The sequence below is a fragment of the Mytilus trossulus genome, chromosome 4 (assembly GCF_036588685.1).
Source record: "Mytilus trossulus isolate FHL-02 chromosome 4, PNRI_Mtr1.1.1.hap1, whole genome shotgun sequence".
NCBI classification, from domain to species: Eukaryota; Metazoa; Mollusca; class Bivalvia; order Mytilida; family Mytilidae; genus Mytilus; species Mytilus trossulus.
This window is the reverse complement of record NC_086376.1, coordinates 51,592,357-51,618,123: the sequence shown is the minus strand read 5'-3', so window position 1 is coordinate 51,618,123 and position 25,767 is coordinate 51,592,357. Positions and strand designations below refer to the sequence as shown.

Here is a 25,767-nt window from a genome sequence, read left to right as displayed (position 1 = left end):
AACTTGTCATGGTCTTATATGAACAGCTTTAAAGTATCGGGGTTTGTCATTGTTGAAGGCCTATAATTGCTTACATCCACTTTATATTAGGATAGTTGCCTAAATTAGCAGTTATAGCATATCTCTTCGTTTTTAAATTATTATATACCCGAATTTTTATCTGGTGTTTTCCTGAACATGCATGAAATATTTGTCACTGGACATTATACATTAGCATCAACTTGAACTTCTTCATTCCTCATCTATATAATTAAACAAACTATACTAGCCCAATCATGATGGTGTTAATGAAAGTAGTGTTAACCACCAATGAATAAAAATTCTGTCCAAAAAATTTCAAATAAGTCCCTTAACTGTTATTGTCAGTGTAGGCTAGTTCTTATATTCATCCAGCTTATCGTCCTACAGATATGTCCTACTAAGACTGGCATACCATAAAAACGTTTATAACTACTCACATTCTAATATATCTTCATTCATAAATTTATTAATGTTATTTAGACTAAACGACGCCATATTTGTTTTTGTGTCTCTGCCATCTAAACCACCTATTTAAAAAGAAGAGAGCTAGAAGATCTTTCTAATGCAAAAAAATAGAAATGGACCTCTTCTGGCTCACTACCGAAGAACAAAAAACACGCCCCTGTACAGAAAAGTTTCCTTGCAGTGTCTTTTGAAATAACCTTTTTAACAACGACATTAGAAAAACCCTCTACAATTGACAAATAATTAAATGTAAATAAAATTTAATGCTTTCCAGAACATGTCTGTTTCAGCTGAAGATTGAACAGTTTGTATAAACTTCTGACATCCTCCCCAGAATTATGAGCATCATAAACAATCTTCAGAAACTTTTGAACTAATGTTTGCTGCTTATAATTTTGAACATCAGCTTTTGGTATTTCACGTTTTGCAATTTTTAAAGTGTCATTGCACCCATAAATTAGGTTATCCATAGAACTCAGCAGATAAACTTGTGCAACAAATTTCTTAGTACAGGTAACGGTACATCATATGAATGTTATGACCAACAAGCACAGGACGAGATTTTGTCTGTTTCATTTCAATTAGTTGAAGTAAGGCTGTTCTTATACAAACACTTTCAACTGGAACACCATGGCAATACATTTGGTTTCTCTTCAAAGAGAAAGTAATACAGATTATACCGGTAACATCACTGGCCTTTGATGAAATAGATTGTCGTGAAGACACATAAAGATTTAGCATTTTTGTCCCATCATATGCTGATATTTGTGTTATATCAGAGGTTCTTGATAACCCAGTTGTTTCTAAATCAAACACAACATAATTGTCTAAGCCTTCCAAAGAATATTTTGTTGGAATCTTTTCAATGTCTCTTACCAACACATTTTCTTCAATTTGTGGTTGATATGTTTCTCCTGCTATAACTGCTGCTTTAATTTGTTGAAAAGTTTTCTTATGCTAGAAAAATACAAAAAGAAAATATTTAGAAAAATCTTTTTAATTTAACAAAATTCACGCAAGTTTCAAGATGTCCCTGTGTTCACCATGTATTATCAGTACACAGCATATAGGTACTAAGCAAGCGGGCATGATCCATTTTGACCTTACACAGTAACGAAAATCTTTGTTTTGCTTCATATTCAATGTACATTTCTGAACATTTGAAATTCCTGCTCCCAAATAATTTTCACATGATTGTTTTCTATTCATAAAACAAATTTGATATTCTACTAAGAACAATTAACTTGTACAAGCGCAAATAGTTGTGAATGTTATCACCAACTTTTAATTTCGATACAGTTGTGGAGACATTTACATGTTTCATCTGAAAGAAACCTAATACAGAGATTATATCCCCTGAGCTGAAGGCGAAGGGATATAAGCCCCAAGCCGGGAATGTCACAGTAAATACCCTGTCGGAAACCTGAATTACACATATATTACGGATTACCCCTGACTTAAGGATGTACTTAGGTGAGACATGAAAATTTTAATAAATTAACAAGTTTGTAAACCAGGGTTATTCTAATAGAATAATGTGTAATGAACTAAAAAATGCTTTAATAATGATACCTTATGGGCATTGTTTAAAAAATATGGCCTCCTGAAAATACCTGGACATATCTAATTTTAGCACCTCTGAAGTCTCATATCTTGATATCTTTGTGGTATAGAAGCTTAAAAATATCATTTACCTCATGCATATTGAAAATATTTGTATTTGAGACATCATTTTACCAAAAAAATAACAAAAGACATTAAATCGTTGATGTTTATCAATTTTATTAGGTCATAACTATAGCATATCACAGAATCAAAGGTATCGCTATTTTTTCTATAACAACACAACTAAAACATTTAACTTAAATTAACAAATTTCTATAATTTTGGCATTTGATAGGCATAACATATCTTATTAATTAAAATACAAAATAACTAGAGGCTCTAAAGAGCCTGTGTCGCTCACCTTGGCATATGTGAATAAACAAAGGAAGCAGACAGTTCATGACAAAATTGTGTTTAGGTGATTGTGATGTGTTTGTACATCTTCCTTTACTGACCATTCTTGCTGCTCACAATTATCTCTATCTATAATGAACTTGTCCGTGTAGTTTCAGTGGAAAATGTTAGTAAAAATTTACAAATTTTATGAAAATTGTTAAAAATTGATTATAAAGGACAATAACTTCTTAGGGGGTCAATTGACCATTTTGGTCATTTTGACTTATTTTTTAGTCTTAAATTGCTGTACATTATTGCTGTTTACAGTTTATCTCTATCTATAATCATATTCAAGATAATAACCCATAACAGCAAAATTTCCTTAAAATTACCAATTTAGGGGCAGCAACCTAACAACCAGTTGTCCGATTCATCTCAAAATTTCAGGGCAGATAGATCTTGACCAGATTAACACTTTTACCCCATTGTCAGATTTGCTCTAAATGCTTTGTTTTTTGAGTTATAAGCCAAAAACTGAATTTTACCCCTATGTTCTATTTTTAGCCGTAGTGGCCATCTTGGTTGGTTTGCCCGGTCACAAAACACAATTTTTAAACTAGATAGCCTAATAATGATTTTGGCTATGTTTGGTAAAATTTGGCCCAGTAGGTTTAGAGGAGAAGATTTTTGTAAAAGTTAACTACAGTGACTTGACTGTAGGTGTTACTGTAAAAGTTTACCTATAGCTCAACCTGTTTTTAAAATTGACAACACAATAGGGACATTTAAATTGACCAGTTGGTATTGTTAGATTTAAATCTACCTTGATGCTACCTGTAAAAAATTTTATTCACCTAACCCAAAGTTTCAGCATGCTATTTTCCTGAACTTTTTCTAACCTAGGATTATTCTATTGAGAGATTTTTTATTTTACTGTCATTCAAAATATTAGGAGTGATCAAGCCTAACAAGAATGACTATATCATGAATGTTATTTTCTTGCAGTTTATTTAAAATTGCATGGCCTAAAATGCAGTACATTTCATCTTAATGTTTGCATAGCCACTACTAGCAGTGTTTAATACCCTAAATAATCCAGTCATTTCACTCACCTTATGAAACATCAAAATCATATTCATGATATTTGAATAAACAATTTCATTTATTTTTTTACACTGATATTTGACATCTCATCCAGAATTCCAAAGATTTTAAATAATTCCCAATTTTATTCATTTTTCACTACTTCACTAGATTTTTTTCTAAATCCATAGTATAAATTCTGATTAACTTCCCATGATATACATCCCAATTAAACAGGTGCAGAATCTTTACATAATCAGAATCTTTCAATTTTGCTTATCATTTCCATTACTATATTTCAAATAGTTATCCTCACTTTACAAATATTTTGTAATATCTTAGTTATATTTTTACTATATAACACTTGATTTTACTATATCCACAGAAAACATTTCATTTCATTTCCTATGATAAATTTCCAAATCAAACAAAATTTGATTCAGAATTTCATAATGACTATTTCCAATTTCACATTCACTTAAAACATATCCTCACATTAGGAATATTTTAGAATATTTTACTTTCATTTTCACTTTATCACTAGATTAGACTATATCCACTGCATTAATTCAACATTTTTTTTCATTTCCAAGATCCCATTTAATGTTAGTTCATCTTTAGTTTGTAATAGATCCCAAAATTAATAATGAATGTTTTTAAAATCACATTTAAAGCCACATAAACATGTTGGATGAACTCACACTATATCTCCTACTTGAATTCCCAGTTTTGAAATTTTTTAATCTTTAACATAACTAAATCCCATTGTATGAAAATTTGAATTTCCTTGAGTAAACACAGCATTTTATGCACAAAACTCCTGCTAATATTATAATAGATTTCAAAGAAAAACACTGCATGGTATACTCCAAAATTATTTCGAATTTTACATGTACAACATCAAATGTAAGCCCCACAAAACAGTTTGAATGAATTATTTCCTCCTTGATGTCCTTCGTGACAATACAATCTTGAAAAAAACACATCACATTTTAAGAAGCAAAATTGCTATAAAAAATCTAAGAAGTGAATTCAAATAAAATAAATCCAATATTGTATTCACAAAGACACCAAAAGATTTCAAACATTGCAATTAATAATCCAAAATGAGAATCTTGAAGGGTCATGTGAAGAAATGAACAACATATCCCTCTGAAAATTAAAAAAAATGTAAACACCTGAACAGCTATTTCTTGTTTCACAGGCAGCTGGACAATACTATATATATAGGGATTAGAATTTTAAAGAAGCATTTAGTGTGTAAAAACAGTTTAAATTTTCAAACATATTAATACATATATTTAATTTAATCTTTTACTGATTTAGAATTTTAGGAAAAAAATAGATAAATCATATATATTAGGGATTTAAAACAATGAAAACCAAAACTATTTTCTTCCCTATCACTTTCTTAATAGAATAATCCTAGGTAAGAAAAGGTTCAGGAAAAAAACATGCTGAAACTTTGGGTTAGGTGAATAAAAATCTTTACAGGTAGCATCAAGGTAGATTTAAATCTAACAATACCAACTGGTCAATTTAAATGTCCCTATTGTGTTGTCAAATTTAAAAACAGGTTGAGCTATAGGTAAACTTTTACAGTAACACCTACAGTCAAGTCACTGTAAGATTTACGAAAAATGGATAAAAATTTACTATAAAGGGCAATTACTCCTAAAGGGGTCAACTTACTTTGCTGAACATTTTTGCCATTTACAGTTTAAATCTATCCATAATAATATTCAAGATAATATCCAAAAACAGAAAAATTTATCTTAAAATTACCAATTCAGGGGCAGCAACCTAACAACGAGTTGTCCCATTCATCTTAAAATTTCAGGTCAGATAGATCTTGACCAGATAAACAATTTTACCCCTTGTCAGATTTGCTCTAAATGCTTTGGTTTTTGAGTAATAACCAAAAACTGCATTTAACCTCCATGTTCTATTTTTAGTCGTGGCAGCCATCTTGGTTGGTTGGCCGGGTCAAAAAACACAAATTTAAACTAGATACATCAATGATGTTTGTGGCCAAGTTTGGTTAAATTTAGCCTAGTAGTTTCAGAGGAGAAGATTTTTGTAAAAGTTAACACCGGACGACGGACGACGGACGCAGGACGCCAAGTGATGAGAAAAGCTCACTTGGCCCTTCGAGCCCGGTGAGCTACAAATATGTTATGGATTTAAATTTTTAGTTTTTTGATAATTTGCACCCCTTCCCCCTTTTTTTCCCCTACACCAGTCAGACTAATTTGAGTATACATGAAAATTGCATTATCTGATTAAATGTTAATTAATGGTATATAGTACTGGTATCGTAGTGAGCTCAAGTATATATATTCTACCTGACTCCTAAAATACTAACATTTATAAAAAATGACATTTGATGCACGTTGGACGTTGGGCAAAGTTTACCTCTTAATATAATTTGGTTGTCTGACAAAAAGAAGTGACGACATCTTCTAAAAATGAGTTATTACACCTTATATCTAAACAAAATTCAAGCAGTATATCAAATTTTAAAGTAATTTCCATTTAAAGAGTGTGGAAAAATTCTGTTGATCATGCAAACACCTAGGTACTCTACCAATCAGCATAAAAAAGGTGTGCATTTGTGTAAAAAAAAATGGTGAATTGGAAAATATGGAGAGAAAAATCAGATTCATACTAAATAGGAGGCCAATTCCTTCACTGTGTATTTAATTTCTCTACATAGTTTCAATAGGTCACTTAACAGCCTTTAACAATGAGCAAATCCCATACCGCATAGATAGCTATAAATGTCCTTTTTCCTAAACATTTCTAAATAACAGCAAAAAATATGAAGCTGGACATTGCAAGAACGATAACTCTTATAAGTGAATGTCATTCAATTTCAGCCTAATATTTTGATATTATACAACATACACTTATTGATCAATACTAAAAAGTTTTCATCATTTAGAAAATTAATTCATATAACATAAATAAAAAACAACTAGTGTAGCATTACTGTTTTCAAGTATGACATATCTATGATGATTATAAAAGCAGCAAAATTTCTTATTAGTTTTCAAAATATATATACATAAATAGGTATAATGTGTCAAGTCTGATATCAAAAGTCACTCAAGCATCAAATACACTTCATTATGCCCTAATAAAATAAGGGAAACCATGTACTAACTTTTTATAATATTACAACATCTGGATTAAAATGGATATTCAAAGTCTATGTATAAAACAACATGTTAACAATTTGTTTTGTAAGAACTGGACCAGCAATAACTACCTGGAAATAACAGAAAATTTTGAAATAAGCCCTGTGATCAATAAAATAATTTTACACTGTATTTTGCTAATAAATATTCAGGTATTTCTAATATCAAGAAGGGGCTTTAGGTGATATTTGCACGCCATGCTCACAATATGTTTACTTAATTCTTATCAAAATTGTTGATTTCAGGGCTAAGAAAAGTATTTTGACATAGCTTTAACAATCTTTACAGACTTTGTCACTCTCACACTTTTACCACATGACTCAGATAAAATGCTTTTTATACCATCTTCTCCATTTCTATTGTAAGCAATTTTCAAGTTATGCAAAGACAAATTACTACCAGCAGCTTTCCTAGCCATACCTTTGCTTGATATTTTCTATTTTCTACAATATCATTATAAGATGAAATATTTTTTTTTAAGCACATAGAATAAGCAAGAGATGATAATACATACAGTAAAACCTTTGTAAACCGGACCCTGTGTATTCCGAATTCCGGTCTAATGATGCAGTCCCAATACTTTTAATTACATTAATTATTACCTGTCAAAACCGGTTTGTCTAATTAATTTCAATGATCGATATGCAATCAAAAAATATTTGTTTATACAATATGGCTTTTCAGGATAATCAATTAGTCAGGTGTTAAACTGTGAACTTAAAATTGAACAGTATTGAGCTGTATTATTTATTTAAACATTATACACATGTCAATTAAACGAAAAGACACACCGAATATATCTCCGATTGAACTGAGTTGTAACTTGGATAAACAAATTTAAATCGCGGAGTAAGAAATTTACATCGTGATTTCGTATTCCTGGTTTCCTGTTGTGAACCCCTAAACCAATGACCCTGATTAGGCAAAACACCCGGATGTCAACAATCAATGGGTATGGTACACTGTACTACAATGTTTCGATAGTGATGAAACTACGTTTGATAATATTCAAGCTTTTTAATCGGCAATTCCGACGTTTCAAATTAAGGATCATGGAAGTAAATCGAAACTCTCGTCTCACAATCCAAACAACGCGAGTATTATGATGCAAATGCAAACAATGAATAACGAAGTGAAAAAATTTTAATTTATCAGATATAATTATACAATCAGAGAGAACGTTTACATGCAAAATATCGGACGTCATTTATTTCAAAACGGAAACCTGAATAAACCGACTCACTGTCCAAACCGGCCCTTTTTCATAGTCCCGTAGCCGGCCGGTTTAAACAGGTTTTACTGTAGTTACAATCAAAAGTAGCTTCATTACATGAGTGAATACTAACATTACTTGTATTAACTAAGAGTTGTAGAGAAGAGACATCTTCTAAGGCATCATGTGCATTGTAATTATTACCAGTTACAGATTTATATATATTTTCTTGTGAATATGAAGATAAATTTGGCAACTGTTTTTTAAAAAGGACTTTAGTATCAATAAAGCCATATATAAGTTTAACAAATTCAGAAACTTTTTCATTGTTTTCCAATGCATTGAACAAAAGAGGACAATCAAAAACTTTAATGTTATGTCCAGCAAGAAAAACTGGTCTAGGAACTTGCTGTAAAAATAAAAGGAATCCTTCAATTGCACAGGATACACTGGATGAGACGACCTCTTTGCCATGGTGATACATGCTGTTGCCTGCAATTGATAGGCCTGTAATATCTGATGCCCCTTTGGAAATAGGCTGTTTTGAAAAGACATAGGTGCTCCATTTCTTGTCCCCATATACTGCTGCCATTTGTGTGATGTGGGAAGTCCTTGCTGAAAAAATCAATAAAATTAGCCTACTTAGGTAGTAAATATTTAGACATTTTGATATATATGTAAAAATTCAAATGCTACTTCAAAATATAACAATATGTGAAAGAGCATTGTCAGTTTTCAAAAAGTAAGTTTTCTGCCTAATTAATGAATGGCTAGTATTCATTTTGAATTTAATGAACCATAAAATTAATTTTTGACTATTCACATTGAATAATTTTATGGGTCTATAAATTCAAAATAAATTATTGCCATTCATTATTAATAAATTTTTATTCTATATAAGGCTCAAAGAACCCCACCACATTCTTTTTGTCCCTTTCACTAGTCAAGGAACCTGTAGTTCAGTAGTTGTCATTGGTTTATGTTTGTCGTATTTGTTTTGTGCAATATTGATTTGTTATTAGTTATGCCTTCAAATTTCTCAAATAAATTTATTCATATTTTTAATGTCCACCCTTCTACAGCTAACTTTACAATATGGGTTTTTCTCATTGTTGAATACTGTATGTTTGCTTACAATTGCTTACACTACTTCATTTGAACTTTGATTGACAGTTATTCACTGGCAATCATACCACATCTCCTGGTTTTTATATATGGCTGTTAGAAGTATATTCATGGTGCATTTTTTTCTATAGTTGGGTAAAAGCATACAAGTTATTTTACACTGAAACTGTTGCTTTTATACAACATTTAATGTACACGTCTATATGTAATTTATCATTAATAATATTTGTAAATGTAATTACCTAAACCAGTACTTTCAAGGTCAAAGAATACAGGTTTCACTGCTGCAGGTACTGTCAAAGGTTCTGAAAATGGAGAAGCCTTTGGAGCAGGGATTTCTTCAATGACATCTTCAGTAACACTGGAAGATAATATCCCAGACTGATAACATGTGCCTTCTCTTATTTGTTTAGACATATTGGTTTGTGTTCTGTTAAATGATATAAAAATGCCAAATGTTAATATAAAAAAGAAATCTACCAAAATAACTTAAACAAAGACTCAAATGTACTAAATGCTTCCAGGAGCCAAAATTCCTAACTTAGGAGTTCTGAGGGAATACAAAAATATATAAATCTTTTTCAGGGTGACAGATGTTTTTCAAGAGAAGAGCAAGTGAGGCACCCATTTTTGCCCTCACGAAGAGTCATTATAATGATTTACAATTCCCTGTTTTTTTTATTGGTTCTGTTTCCTTTTATTCATATTAATTGCATGATAGTAACAAAAACCACTCAGTACAGTAGAAATTTCAATGGACTATAAATTTAGCAGCCACAAGTAGATTTTATAATGTATATGGTGAAGCATTCTCTTGTTTTAATTGGATATTATTGATCATGAGTTTTGCATGTTATTTCATGTATCTGAAGCCTTGTTTCTATTTGTAGGTATAATGACCTTGTTTCTGTTTATATGTATGGTAAACAGTGGCGGATTCAGAGGGGGGCGTAGAGGGCTTTGCTCGGATTTTTTTTTTTTTTTTTTTAGTAAAATGATTAATCAGACTAGAATTCGTGAACTTTGCCATTTCCTGAGTATTTAATTTGTATACGACAATTCTGTTCTTAAAAAGATATTTTTCGCTGGTATTTACTGACTGTCAAAGTCATGTGATTTGCCAAGGTTGAGTTAATCAGTGCACAGGCGCCTGGGTCTATGATACAGATTTTTTTTTTTATTAAAATATTCAATTTTCTAATTTATAATAAACATCTATCATTTGTTTCTTAGTATGGATCAGGGATCTCCATGGCCTGTTTAATGATGGCGCCCCGCCATCGTTCAAATGTTTTGCGCCATCATCAAATGACCCGCGCCACCATTAAATTGTCATCCTGCAAAACTGTTATCATTTTATAGACAGACGCCATTTTTTTTAAGCAATTATAATCAAAGGAATGTAATCGCGTGACCCTCAGACTTTTTTTATATTATAATCCACTACAGCAAACTCATAAACAAGTAAATTTTAGCTCAAAATGGTCTTATTATATTTCTCTTTCACCAAAAGTTTCATTTCTGCCAATTTGTTGGTTAGTTTAAGTAAACAATGACATCAAATGCACTATTTTTTGTCCGAGTAGGCCTACTTTCACATACGTTCTAAATTTGAGGGAGTAATTGGTGGTATGACACCTATAATGCAAATTCAGCAACAATATGGTCTTTTAACCCCGCCACATTATTTATGTATGTGCCTGTCCCAAGTCAGGAGCCTGTAATTCAGTGGTTGTCTTTTGTTTATGTGTTACATATTTGTTTTCTGTTCATTTTTTTACATAATTAAGGCCTTTAGTTTTCTATTTAGCCAAAAGAGTTGAAAATAAAATCATTATCTTTCTTTTATGAAAGGGATATTTACCTTTGATATATAACTGTGACCAACATTCTTTTGAGATACACCAGCAGCTACCCTATGGTATAAACTTGAAGTACCACTGTAGAAGTGTGCCTTTGGTGCCTTTGATGCTATCGTCTTATTAAGAGATTCATTGGCTTGTGTACTGCCTAGGGTTGCATATTTTTCACAATGCATTTTAAGTTCAGCAAAAAAATCTATCAAGCACTTTTGTAGTGCTGAATCTGTCAATGGACGTCCATAAGGGAGTGATTTGTACTTTTTCAGTGGATCTTGAACATGAGAACACCAATTTGGATTACATAATGTATGGTCCCCAAATGGATGAAGTGATATGGCATCAAATCCTTGAGAAATTCCTTCTTCATTGCCTTGGTTCTGTGATATCATGTAGAGTACACTTCTGAAGATATGCAATGACTTTCTTGGATAGTCTCTTATGTTTTGGTTGAAAGGAATATAATTTTGACGTAAAATTTTTCCTGACGTGATTTCGATCAGATTTTTTCTTAATACCGTACCTGGATTTACAACACTTCTTAATCGCGAAATGGTTGTAGTGTCATCATCAGCTACTATTGTTGATACAGAATGTCCTGCCTTATCTTGCTTTGATACCATTTCAATAACCATGTCTTGCTCCATGGCTTTACTGCTTCCTTCCCAGTTGATGTTACAGTTATGCGGCTTTGGGGTAGCTTTCTTACTTTTAGTGATATCGCAAACTTTGCATAATTTGCTCCTCACTGAAAAGCCAAGCACCTTCCCAGAATTTGACCCGATCATTGTGCAATGTCCTGAAAAGATTGATTATTTTTTACCAACATAAATAACTACATATATTTTATACATTTGTTATACAACTAAAATAATAAAGAGTCCTAACTTATTGCTTTTTTGAATGATAGTCAAATTAAAACTTTTTCTAACACAGGTTTTTTCATAAAGCTTTTTTTTTACAATATTTTTTTTAAGACTTTGATCCTTATTTACATCATGTACACGTAAATGAATTTTCCAGTGATTTCTTTAATGAGGTCAAAATGTATATTGGTTTTGAGATATTTTAACTAGAGGCTCTAAAGAGCCTGTGTCGCTCACCTTGGTATATGTGAATATTAAACAAAGGAAGCAGATGAATTCATGACAAAATTGTGTTTTGTTGATGGTGATGTGTTTTAAATCTTACTTTACTAAACAGTCTTGCTGCTTACAATTATCTCCATCTATAATGAACTTGGCCCAGTAGTATCAGTGGAAATGTTAATTAAAAATTTACAAATTTTATGAAAATTGTTAAAAATTGACTATAAAGGACAATAACTCCTTAGGGGGTCAATTGACCATTTCGGTATTTATAGGTCTTACTTTGCTGAACATAATTGCTGTTTACAGTTTATCTTTATCTATAATAATATTCAAGATAATAACCAAAAACAGCAAAATTTCCTTAAAATTACCGATTCACGGCCAGCAACCCAACAACAGGTTGTCAGATTCATCTGACAATTACAGGGCAGATAGATATTGATATGATAAGCAATTTCACCCCAAGTCAGATTGCTCTAAACGCTTTGGTTTTTGAGTTATAAGCCAAAAACTGCGTTTTACCCCTATGTTCTATTTTTAGCCTTTGTGGCCATCTTGGTTGGTTGACCTGGTCACGCCACACATTTTTTAAACTAGATACACCAAAGATGATTGTTGCCAAGTTTGGATTAATTTGGCCCAGTAGTTTCAGAGGAGAAGATTTTTGTAAAGATAACTAAGATTTACGAAAAAATGGTTAAAAATTGACTATAAAGGGCAATAACTCCTAAATGGGTCAACTGACCATTTCGGTCATGTTGACTTATTTGTAGATCTTACTTTGTTGAACATTATTGCTGTTTACAGTTTATCACTATCTATAATAATATTCAAGATAAAAACCAAAAACAGCAAAATTTCCTTAAAATTACCAATTCAGGAGCAGCAACCCAACAACCAATAGACCACTTTCGAGTTCATCCGTCACCGGAAAAAACTCGTCAATTATACGCGCCTTTATCATCGTCATTTGTGCGTTTAGGGGCGTCGTCACTTCCTTCCAATGTTGAGCGAGTGGTTGGAAAACTATAATTCTATATTGTACGAATTATTCGGCAAATTGAATTCTCAAAATTGACAATCAACACTGCTGTCATTAGGGAAATGTCAGTAAGTACCTACAGAGCAACCATTATTTCTATTTTATCCTGCACAAAGACGATCACTAAGACGCTTGATGAACGTAAATAGTGCAGGGATACAGGCGAGCCCCTCTATCTGGTAAATGACGTCATAAAGGCGTGTATAATTGACGAGTTTTTGCCGGTGACGGATGAACTCGAAAGTGGTCTATTGACCGATTCATCTGAAAATTTCAGGGCAGATAGATCTTGACCTGATAAACATTTTTATCATGTCAGATTTCCTCAAAATGTTTTGGTTTTTGAGTTATAAGCCAAAAACTGCATTTTACCCCTATGTTCTATTTTTAGCCATGGCGGCCATCTTGGTTGGTTGACCAGGTCACGCCACACATTTTTTAAACTAGATACCCCAAAGATGAATGTGGCCAAGTTTGGATTAATTTGGCCCAGCAGTTTCAGAGGAGAAGTTTTTTGTAAAAGATTACTTTAATTTACGAAAAATGGTTAAAAATTTACTATAAAGGGCAATAACTCCTAAATGGGTAAACTGACCATTTTGGTCATGTTGACTTATTTTTAGATCTTACTTTGCTGAACATTATTGCTGTTTATAGTTTATCTCTATCTATAATAATATTCAAGATAATAACCAAAAACAGCAAAATTTCCTCAAAATTACCAATTCAGGGGCAGCAACCCAACAACCGATTGACCGATTCATCTGAAAATTGCAGGGCAGATAGATCTTGACCTGATAAACATATTTACCCCATGTCAGATTTGCCCTAAATGCTTTGGTTTTTGAGTTATAAGCCAAAAACTGCATTTTACTCCTATGTTCTATTTTTAGCCGTGGCGGCCATCTTGGTTGGTTGACCGGGTCACGCCACACATTTTTAAAACTAGATACCCCAATGATGTTTGTGGCCAAGTTTGGTTTGATTTGGCCCAGTAGTTTCAGAGGAGAAGATTTTTGTAAAAGTTAACAACGACGACGGATGGCGGACGACAGACGACGGACGACGGACGCAAAGTGATGGTAAAAGCTCACTTGGCCCTTCGGGCCAGGTGAGCTAAAAATAACCATGCAATATGCTTTTTGCTATTAGCCATTTTTTGTCTACTTTTAAAAATATATTTTAACATGTGACTATCCCACAAGTATCAAATATTATTTGAATTTTAGCTTTTTTTGTACAATTTGGAAATTAGTATGGCGTTCATTATCACTGAAATAGTATATATTTGTAGAGGGGCCGGCTGAAGGACGCCTCCGAGTGCGGGAATTTCTCGCTACATTGAAGACCTGTTGGTGACCTTCTGCTGTTGTTTTTTTCTTTGGTCGGGTTGTTGTCTCTTTGACACATTCCCCATTTCCATTCTCAATTTTATGAAATATATTAAATAATTAAATAACACTACACTGACCTGATAAACTGTCATATCCTCTTCCGCTACCTCTCTTTTGCCATGCTCCATCTACACTCAAGCACAGACCGTCATTCCTATAAAAAAGAAATTGATAATTAAGATTATTTAAAGCAAAGAGTAATACATAAAGAACTTTGAAAATTGCCTATTTTAAACTAATTTTACCAAGATACGGAATGTCTATGTAGAAGTTAACATGAGTACACTCAGAACTGTTCATTGTGATTTTTGTTGTAGGGATGTACATGTACCTGGCCACGTCCACTTGTATTTTTGTCCATCTAATGTGTTAAGACTTTTTCAACTGATTTTTATAGTTCTTTCTTATGTTGAACTGTTATAACACTGCCCTAGTTTAGGGAGAGGATTGGGATCCTGCTAACATGGTTAACCTCGCTACATTATTTATGTATGTGTCTGTACCAAGTCAGGAGCTTGTAATTCAGTGGCTGTCATTTGTTTATGTGTTACATATTTGTTTTTCGTTCATTTTTTTATGTATAAATAAGGCTATTAGTTTTCACGTTTGAAGTGCTTTACATTATCATATCAGAGCCTTTTATAGGTGACTGCGGTATGGGCTTTGCTCATTGTTGAAGGCCGTACAGTGACCTATAGTTGTTAATGTCTATGTAATTTTGGTCTCTGGTGGACAGTTGTCTAATTGGCAATCATACCACATCTTCTTTTTTATATGACCTTATGAACTAGATGATTACTTTATATAACTTAAGCAATGTGAGGACAGAAGCACACAGGGTTTGGGTGTATACTCCAAAAGTTATTGTTATCTTTTATCTTAGTGAACCGGAGGCTGAACTGCTCACCAAGAAAACAAGATCCATGAAAAAATAACAAAAATTTGTAAATCAAACATTTGAGATTTAGCTTATGATTTCAGAGTACATGTACAAACCATATTTTTTTTATATCTGTTATTCATTTATTCTGAAACAATTTTGAGTTATAATTAAACCATAACAAAATTTTTTTTTAGTATTGTTGGCCTTGTTGCTTCATGGTTCACATACCATTATGAAATTATATGCACAGTTTGGTATAACTTCTTTTTAGGAGTTTTCGAAACAGATGTTTTGAAAATAAAACTATGGAAGGATGGACAATGTCGCAGAGTGCTGGTGAAAGCCCACATGACCCTTATTGTCACGTGTTATAAAGCGGCATACAAGTACATGTATACTACTTCAACTTACTCTGCAGTTAACTGAACTTCTTCTTGTGCTGCATCAACCATACTTTCTTCAGCCACAGGTTTAAATGCATTAACTAAAAAAATAATGTTAAATTATTAACATGGACCAATTTGTCAAAAAATTTAAAAACTCACAAGAATGATCTAAATTTCCTGTTTTTATGCACCTCTTAAAAGGGGTATAATATATATAAAATAATGACATTTTTTGTTTTTGATATTTCATATATCAATAAATTGATGAAAATATCAAGTGCAAGATAATATTCAAGCTGATGAAGTCAGTATTAAAATAATAAAAAGCAGTTAATCTTTTTATCTGCTATCTTTCATAACTCCATGTTTTTTTTTATTGTAAAGAAATTGAAGTTTTAATAAAAATGAAATAAAAATTCAGACTACTTTTACGCCTAGACAACTTAAGATTTGTTGTTTATTTGTATGAATGAAATCACATGCCTTTCTGTGATAAACTGAAGCGAATGGACAAAAATGGATGACATTACTGCACTGATAAATGACTTAATTGCTTATATTTATGAGTATCAAGTCTTGTCCATGATATTGAAAATATAAGGTAGTAAGATTCAAAGGTAAAATGTTCTGTTTGCCAATAAAACGCAGTATCTCTCCTTCTTTATGGATTTAAATTGATAAATAAGCTTATATCAAGAATATAAAAGTTAATTTTATTTCATATATGAAAATTTTCTAGTGCAGCAGAGAATATTTGAACATTCCGTAGATGTCTTGCTTTATTAGTTACCGAAATATTATAGGTTTGTAAAACAGTCAACAACCCAGCAATAGCAATGAGTATATATATGTTTTGTCTATTACATAAGAACCTACATGTTTTTGTGTTGAGAACAGAAATTTTGTTTTGGGCATTTCTATCTGCAGGCTAAGCTAACCTTTTCACTACTTTCTTTTTGGAATTAACACTTATAAATCTCATATATATTCCATTACACTAACGCACTTTAGATCAACAATATGATACAAAATAAGTATTCTTTAATGCCTGCTTCATTTTGCCTTGCCAAAACAGTCCATGTACTGACATGTGGAATATTCAGCACGAAAGAAGGCTATTGACTTGCCTTTCTCCTATACCAGCATGAATCAAGGCTAAAAATAAATATTAAATTAAGTTTATTATATAAAATTATTTTTGGTAAGGTAGATGTATTGGGCATAAATTGAATTCTCATAAAATTACCCTTTAATGAACGATTTCTTAAATATATTTCACCACTATCAATGACTATCCCTTTCTAAAAACTTTTACAGGAAATTTTGTTCACATTTAGTGAAATTTCTATCTATGCAACTGCTATACATAAAATTTTCATCTTCAGTAATTCCCGGTAGTGATACATGAATTATACATAAAAAATACATGCATACAATTTGATTGATTGATTGATTATTGTTTAATGCCACTACATGTACATGTTATATGCTTTTTAATGGCGGTCAGTTTTTTTGCTGGACGAAGCCTGAGTTCCTTGAGATAACGCTGATCAAGGTCACAAATTTAGTATATATATATTTACAAAATAAGGTCTACAACACATAGTTGCATTTTTAAATATTATAATGTTCACATGTGTGCTATTAAAAACCTACCTGATGCAAGCTTTGTGTTAGAATCCCAAGTTCTGTTGTGTCTTTTACCATGCAGTTGGCACATGGTTAACAGATCTACAGACAAGGTTTGAACATGGTATCTGGAAACAAAAAATATCATGAACATTAACATTTAAGTGGATGAATGATTTAGATATAATACATATGTGTCAAAGTCAGGCTAGAGTGTGTGATTTAGACATTGTCAGAGGATGTCATTTGTTGATGTATATCAAACTTATTTCTTTCCAATTTTTTATATAGATTTTTGTATATAGAGTAGGCCATTAGTTTTTTGGTTTGAATTGTTTTAAATTTGTAATTTCAGGCCTTATATAACTAAATGTTGGGTAAAGGGTTTTGCTTATTGTTGAAGGTTGTACATGTACAATGACCTACAGTTATTCACTGCTATGTCATTTGGTCTCAAGTGGAGGGTTTATAATCTCATTGGCAATAACACCACATCTTCTTAATGTGAAATATATATAAACATGATGAATGCCTCTTTGACGCCTTACATGTTTTCCCTTAGAGTAATTCACTATGCTGTTGAATATTAATCCTCTCAAAAAAATGGTTGAAGAAATTTTCTTTTTATTTATGAAATTTCAAATGAGAAAAATTGAACCCAATTTTTTTTCTTCACATCCCCCTTTCCCTTATTCCAAAACTGATCTCAATTAAAATTTCTAATGGAGTTTGCAACAATAACTACTCATTTTTAAATACATCATAAAGTATTAAGATGTAAAACTAGAGGCTCTAAAGAGCCTGTGTCGCTCACCTTGGTATATGTGAATTAAACAAAGGAAGCAGACAGTTCATGACAAAATTGTGTTTAAGTGATTGTGATGTGTTTGTACATCTTACTTTACTGAACATTCTTGCTGCTTACAATTATCTCTATCTATAATGAACTTGTCCGTGTAGTTTCAGTGGAAAATGTTAGTAAAAATTTACAAATTTTATGAAAATTGTTAAAAATTGATTGTAAAGGACAATAACTTCTTAGGGGGTCAATTGACCATTTTGGTCATTTGACTTATTTTTGAGTCTCAAATTGCTGTACATTATTGCTGTTTACAGTTTATCTCCATCTATAATAATATTCAAGATAATAACCAAAAACAGTAAAATTTCCTTAAAATTACCAATTTAGGGGCAGCAACCCAACAATGGGTTGTCTGATTCATCTGAAAATTTCAGGGCAGATAGATCTTCACCTGATAAACAATTTTATCCCATGTCAGATTTGCTCTAAATGCTTTGGTTTTTGAGTTATAAGCCGAAAACTGCATTTTACCCCTATGTTCTATTTTTAGCCATGGCGGCCATCTTGGATGGTTGGCCGGGTAATTAAACACAAACTTTAAACTAGATACACCAATGATGATTGTGGCCAAGTTTGGTTTATTTTAGCCCGGTAGTTTTAGAGGAGAAGATTTTTATAAAAGATCATGGATATTTACGAAAAATGGTTAAAAATTGACTGTAAAGGGCAATAACTCCTAAAGGGGTCAACTGACCATTTTGGTCATGTTGAATTATTTGTAAATCTTACTTTTCTGAACATTATTGCTGTTTACAGTTTATCTCCATCTATAATAATATTCAAGATAATAACCAAAAACAGTAAAATTTCCTTAAAATTACCAATTTAGGGGCAGCAACCCAACAATGGGTTGTCTGATTCATCTGAAAATTTCAGGGCAGATAGATCTTGACCTGATAAACATATTTACCCCATGTCAGATTTGCCCTAAATGCTTTGGTTTTTGAGTTATAAGCCGAAAACTGCATTTTACCCCTATGTTCTATTTTTAGCCATGGCGGCCATCTTGGATGGTTGGCCAGGTAATTAAACACAAACTTTAAACTAGATACATCAATGATGATTGTGGCCAAGTTTGGTTTAATTTGGCCCAGTAGTTTCAGAGGAGAAGATTTTGGTAAAAGTTAACGACGACGACAACAACGGACGACGGACGCCAAGTGATGGGAAAAGCTCACTTGGCCTTTCTGCCAGGTGAGCTAAAACCTGCTTGTTATCACTGAATGGTAATGATTGTTTTAATCTATCAGTTGGTAGTAAAAAGTGAATATATATTGTATATTGTATATAACAAAGATTTAAGTTGATTCTAGACAAAGAAAGATAACTCCAATTATAACATTTATTGCTATTGCACAATATTGTGCAATTAGATATTTCTTGCTTACTATTCTGGACTAAGAAAGATAACTCTAATTAAAAAAAAATTGCTATTTCACAATGTTTTGCAATTAGATATTTCTTGCTATTGCGCAATACTGTGCAATTGAAGATTTCTTGGTATTGCACAATACTGTGCAATGGAAAATTTCTTGCTATTGCACAATACTTAATATAATAATTTTAGATCCTGATTTGAACCAACTTGAAAACTGGGCCCATAATCAAAAATCTAAGTACATGTTTGGATTCAGCATATCAAAGAACCCCAAGAATTCAATTTAAAATCAAACTAAGTTTAATTTTGGACCCTTTGGACTTTAATGTAGACCAATTTGAAAACAGGACCAAAAATTAAGAATCTACATACACAGTTAGATTTGGCATATCAAAGAGCCCCATTTATCAAATTTTTGATGAAATCAAACAAAGTTTGATTTTGGACTACAATTTGGACCAACTTGAAAACTGGGCCAATAATCAATAATCAAAAATCTAAGTTCATTTTTAGATTCAGCATATCAAGGGTTGTACAAATGTAGCAAGAATAAGAGTGAGAGATTTAGTATGGAAATAGTGAGGGAATCTTATAGTGTTGGTCCCTCTGTTCACTCTCTTTATAAGTTGTTATTGAAATTATAACTACCGGTAATTGTTTTTTAAATTTTGAACCTCACCTTTAATATAGCAGATAGTCCATAATTAATGGAGGCTGTGGCATGATGCAGTTGGAGAGGCAGGCCACACTTGCTGCATCCTTAAAGTGCATCTGCCAGCATACCCAACTCAACAATCTGCCTCCCGACCCTCCATGGTTGCTCTCGGGCGCTTAAAACTTTCTCTTCTATAATCAACCCTTTGTCTACAATGACTGTTTGCTCTGGTTCGTCGCAGTAAATTTAACTCAAGTTACTGTAGTCAGTGGCGGATTCAGAGGGGGGGTAGAGGGCGTACCCCCCCCCCCCCCTTTGCTCGGACTGTTTTTTTTCTTTTTTTTTTAATTAATACGACAATTCTTTTCTTATAAAGATATTTTTCGCTGGTATTTACTGACTGTCAAAGTCATGTGATTTGCTTTGGTGGAGTTGATCAGTGCGTTGAAAAAACGTCACTCGGTCATTTCAAAATTCAAATTACAGTAATACACATTGCTTAGGCTGAGGATGTCATGACAATCAGGAAACCTTCAAAGCAACACAGGATTGAGCAAGATCTTATTGACTTCTGTTTCACTATTCCACCAAAAAGAAAGTAATAGTAAATACTCTATAGACTATTATACGCTCATGAAAAAAAGTTCCACAATATTATTTACCTACGAAAATATGTTTAACCCCAAACACCTCAGCCTTTTTAAAATAACATAGCTGAATAATGATCCCCAGTCAGTATTAGCTCTAGAAAGATTTCAAGATTCAGGTACGAAGCATTTGATTTGAGGAGGCAGTCTGAGATATTTGAGAGAAAACAAACTGACTCTGATTCTTGCCTTAAACAAAAACTCTGGCCGTATCTGGATTGAAAACAATAGTCTTGTCCACTTTTTTGCTACTAAAAACAAAAATTTCCAACAAAATGATTTAGCATTAAATGAACATGATGAATAAAAACGGGCATATCTTTTTTGTTGCTGGGGTTTGCATGTCTGACTAAATTGTCTGTTTCACCGGACTTATATATATAGAATACTTTTTTTTTCAAGACCAGACTGTAACCTGCCTGGCGGGTGTGACCTTTATGTCTCCATTTGTCGACTGTCATTCATAACTTCGTTGTCATTTCAGACACTTTAGTAGTCTTTGGTGGATTTGGAACCCCCTCACTTCGGTTCCCTTAGTTGTGTTGGTTGAAACATAATTAATCAGACATTTTGATAAAAACTGCGTGTTTGTCTTTTTTAACTCGTGTCGGTCGTATTGTAAATTTCATGGAATTTCCATGTCTATTTTTTACTGACAAGACCTACATCAAATATATAAGTACATAGCTTTAGATCAATACTATCATTTTATGATAGACAATTTTAAAACAAGAGGCTGTCACAACGACAGCAAATCGGATTTATTAGCATTTATTTGTGTCCTGGCAATATCACAAGAACCATTACTGATGATTGGTGAAAGTGAAAATTGTCAATATCAAATTTGACCTCTATTTTGTCATCAGTATCAACATATTAAAATTTGAAAAGCTTAGATTGAATGGTTTTGTGAGTAAATGCAACAACGTGAATGGAAACACCATTTTCATTCTTTCAAGAACCATAACTCCTGAAAGGTAAAAGTCAAAATCATCATTATTGAACTTGACCTTTATTTTGTCATCAGTAAAAACATATTAAAATTTGGGAAGCTTTGGTAGAACAGTTCATGCGTAAATGCACAGACACGACTGGAAACAACATTTTTCAATCTTTCAAAAACCATAACTCCTGAACGGTAAAAGTCAAAATTGCCATTATTGAACTTGACCTTCATTTAGTTGTCAGTAACAACATTTTAAAATTTAAAAAGCTTTATTTGAACGGTTCATGAGTTAATGCACGGACAACATTTGATTGCCGCCCAACCGCCCGCCCGCCGAGCATCCCCAAATCAATAACCGACATTTTTGTCACAAAAATCTGGATAAAAAGGGAAAATACAACATAAAAAATGTCCAACCCTTACACTTTACAGCAACTATAAAATATACATGCCCCACACCAGGAACCGTTTAAATAGTGCATATTACACTTACAATGACTTACTAAAATGTTTTAAAGCCCAAAATTTTAAAAGTTAAAATCTTCGCCCCCCCCCCTTTCAAAAATCCTGGATCCGCCCCTGGTAGTTATGGTCATTATGAGGTTGTTTTTGCTCATATGCTTCATCTGTTATATCTTTATCCTTATATCCCCATTCTTTATTTCACCAGACTTCTTTTAAAATATGATTTCTTGTTCACCTTCCCCATGTTTGTTTATGTTTTTGTCTGCAGTGTGCTGAAAATGAGATCGACTACGTCGTAAAACATTTTAATATTTTTTAAGTTATTCAGATACATTTTCTCATCAGTTTCATTTCTAATGTGTCTTATTGATTACAGATAATGAATTAAATTGTCGATACTAACTTTAAATGATACTGAACGTTTACGTCTTTTAAAAAATCAGAAAGAGTTATCTCCCGTACACCGTGCCGATTTCTGTCAAAAAAGCTCACCTAAGTACATCCTTAATGTTATTTCCCAGTGCAGGTATTTGTTGACAACACATATATATTGAAAAACCCAACCTGATATCTATGTTCGGCATCGTGAGGTTTTTCTTATTTGCTGTGAACATAATTTCATCTTGTATGTTATTATTTATAATAACACTTTTAACATTAAATTTCAGTATTAAAAGTTTAAATTGAATGATTTTGTATTAAAAATGTATTATTGACTGAAGCACACATTATTTTGCCTCTGACAGTCTGATAGTTTTTGACTACGTCACATAGTTACCGGTGTTATGATGATGTTTTTGAGGTTCCAATTGGGGATAAAAGTATATACCTGGGCAGTTTCCTGAATATATACTGACATCTCTGTGTTGTTATCCAATCAAACCTCGTCACATTTGTAATTCGTAATATAAGGATTTATGTGGTCAGCTAAACACCGTACACAACACTTTATTAGGGTTAAAATATAAAAAAAAATAACATATGTATGAAAGATTTCAATGCCAATTATTGAAACAGCTATACTTATAACACACACACATTGACCTTCTATCAGAAAAAGAGTTGCAATAAATATAGATTTATATCGGATGAGACTAGGGCCAACTTCTTTGACAAGTATTTGCACATGCTTTTACATTGTTTTAGTAATCTCTCATGTTTTGGGAAAATAATGAGACATCTCTAACCATCAACCTAGGACCAAATCAATTCTTAAAACAGCAATTATTTTTAGATTTTGTCATTTTAAACTAAAATGCGATTTTAATGTTTACGATTTTCAGAAAAAATCCTGTCTAGTTCAAACAAAAAAATTCAAAATGCCAGTTTTAATTATTGCGATCATAATCCATTCACAATATTGGCAATAATAAAAACCTTGCAATAATTTCTGAATTGACAGTAATTATTATTGAGATAACTTCTCTTATATCACATCATGCTTCAATTGTAGAACAGTCATTAATATACTAAATTTTAAATTAGAGGTACACCACCTATTCTTGGTCCTCTTTCCTATCCACATTGAAATTATCACTTCAAAACATTTCATGGAGGTAACATCAATATACCTGTATCTATACAACAGATTGTACTGCACTGATTAATGAAGTTTTTTGATAACCTAATAAGGCACTTCATATCTGAGAAACAAGCTATATATGTCTACATTTTTAGAATTCAATCATATACTTATGTGTAATCAAAAATTATCAATAAATTGCAGTGAGGTGAGACTTTTATTTTGTCCTTGTTGAGACTTTAATGAGACTTTGAGATGAAGAATCGCAATAAAAGAGCTGTTCCTTTGCTTTTTTGTGTTTTTTGTTGTACATGTACTGGATACCCCATATTCTTTGTTTTTTATAAGGCTGTCACTAAATTGACTATAAATTATATGCCATGATTTTACCTTTCTTTTAAATCTGTCATGTTTGAATTGAACTAAGGAGCTATTCTTCTTTTGCCAGTCTCTTTCTGTCAATCCTTTGTCCAACTCTAACAAAGATTGTGCCTGGTGACAGTAATGCTTTCTTGTTAACCTAAAACAAGGTAAACTAGTGTTTTAGATGACAAAAAACATAACCCTCCCTTTAAATTCTATATTTGAACTTTAGATGGGGTCACATGAAGGTCAACCACACACTGCTTTATATTTAAACAATTAAAAACCAAATTAGCATCATTCATGTAGTGGACAGACATTGCTGCGAAAAAATTAATTGAAAAAATTAAGTCCAATTTGAACTTTGTAAGGTCATTCGTATCAAATTCAGCAAAAATCACTGTATTCATGGTATTAGTTATGAATAGTTTGTTTAGAAACTGAAATTGACAGGTCAAAAACATTATACTATGTTTATGTTACATAGGGTAAAATGAAAGAGGAAATACACAGTATTTATAATAGCTGTAACACAATACCTTGTTAACCCAGGTATAACCTTCATTCTTCTAAAGAACTGCAGCTGAAACTCTTGCTTTTAATGCACTGGTTCCACCATATGATCTACAAAGAGAAACTTCACAGTTAATATTGTAAAGTAGCTGTCAGAAGATAAAACTAGCTAAAACCAGTGAAACTACAAGCTACTGCTCACTGATGATATCCCTCAGCAAGTGGATAATTTTAATAGTGTAAAAATTTGCAAGTGTTCGGTAAACAGGAAGTTGTTGAGTGATAAATCTGAAAACGCATCACACAATAAAACAGACTAATATATAACCTGAAACTTAATTTCAGAAATCTTTGTATTGTAGTTCTTCAGAAAAATGTGACGAAAATTTTCAACTTGGCTATTATGTGTAAAATCATACAAGAGTTTGGTAAACAGGAAATTGTTCAGCGATTAATCTGAAAAGGCATCAAACGGTTAAGCAGACTTATGTAGACCCTGAAACCAAATTTCAGAAATCCTTGTATTGTATTTCCTAAGACAAATGTGACGAAAAATATTCATGGGACAGACGAACTGACAGACAGATGGATGGACAGTCAAAGGTAAAACAGGTTACCCCTCTTTTTTCAAAGCAGAGCGGGGTATAATTATTATTCTGACATGACGTCCTTCAAATGCTTTGAGAACACACCCTTGGTAAAATATGAATATATTGTTTGGGCTGTTCCTATCACACTCCCACGTCATATGCTTTTTTATGAATGAGCTACCCGACATCATAGAACGATGTCAGAATATTAGCATTTTACGGGAAACTTCAAGCTTGTGAAAGCGAAAATCATCACAACAAGGAAACATAAACAAACGATGCTAAAATGTGTTATATAAGCAATTTTTTTGTGTATGTTTGTATACATATAAGACATTTATGTAAAATAGTACATTGTAATTTAAATTCATCCAAACATATCTAAATATGTTATTGTAAATAGTTTAAGCATGTCAATAATTCAGTTTCCTCGGTTCTTTTACTTCAATTTGATAGTGCGTTTAATTATGGGAACAGCAAGTAATGCAATCACC

The 25,767-nt window shown here is 32.2% G+C and overlaps 1 pseudogene; it reads right to left on the bottom strand.

Moving 5' to 3' along the window:
* Positions 1–734: 734 nt before the first annotated feature.
* On the bottom strand, positions 735–24,735 carry LOC134716664 (uncharacterized; annotated as a pseudogene).
* Between the last annotated feature and the right edge of the window lie 1,032 nt (positions 24,736–25,767).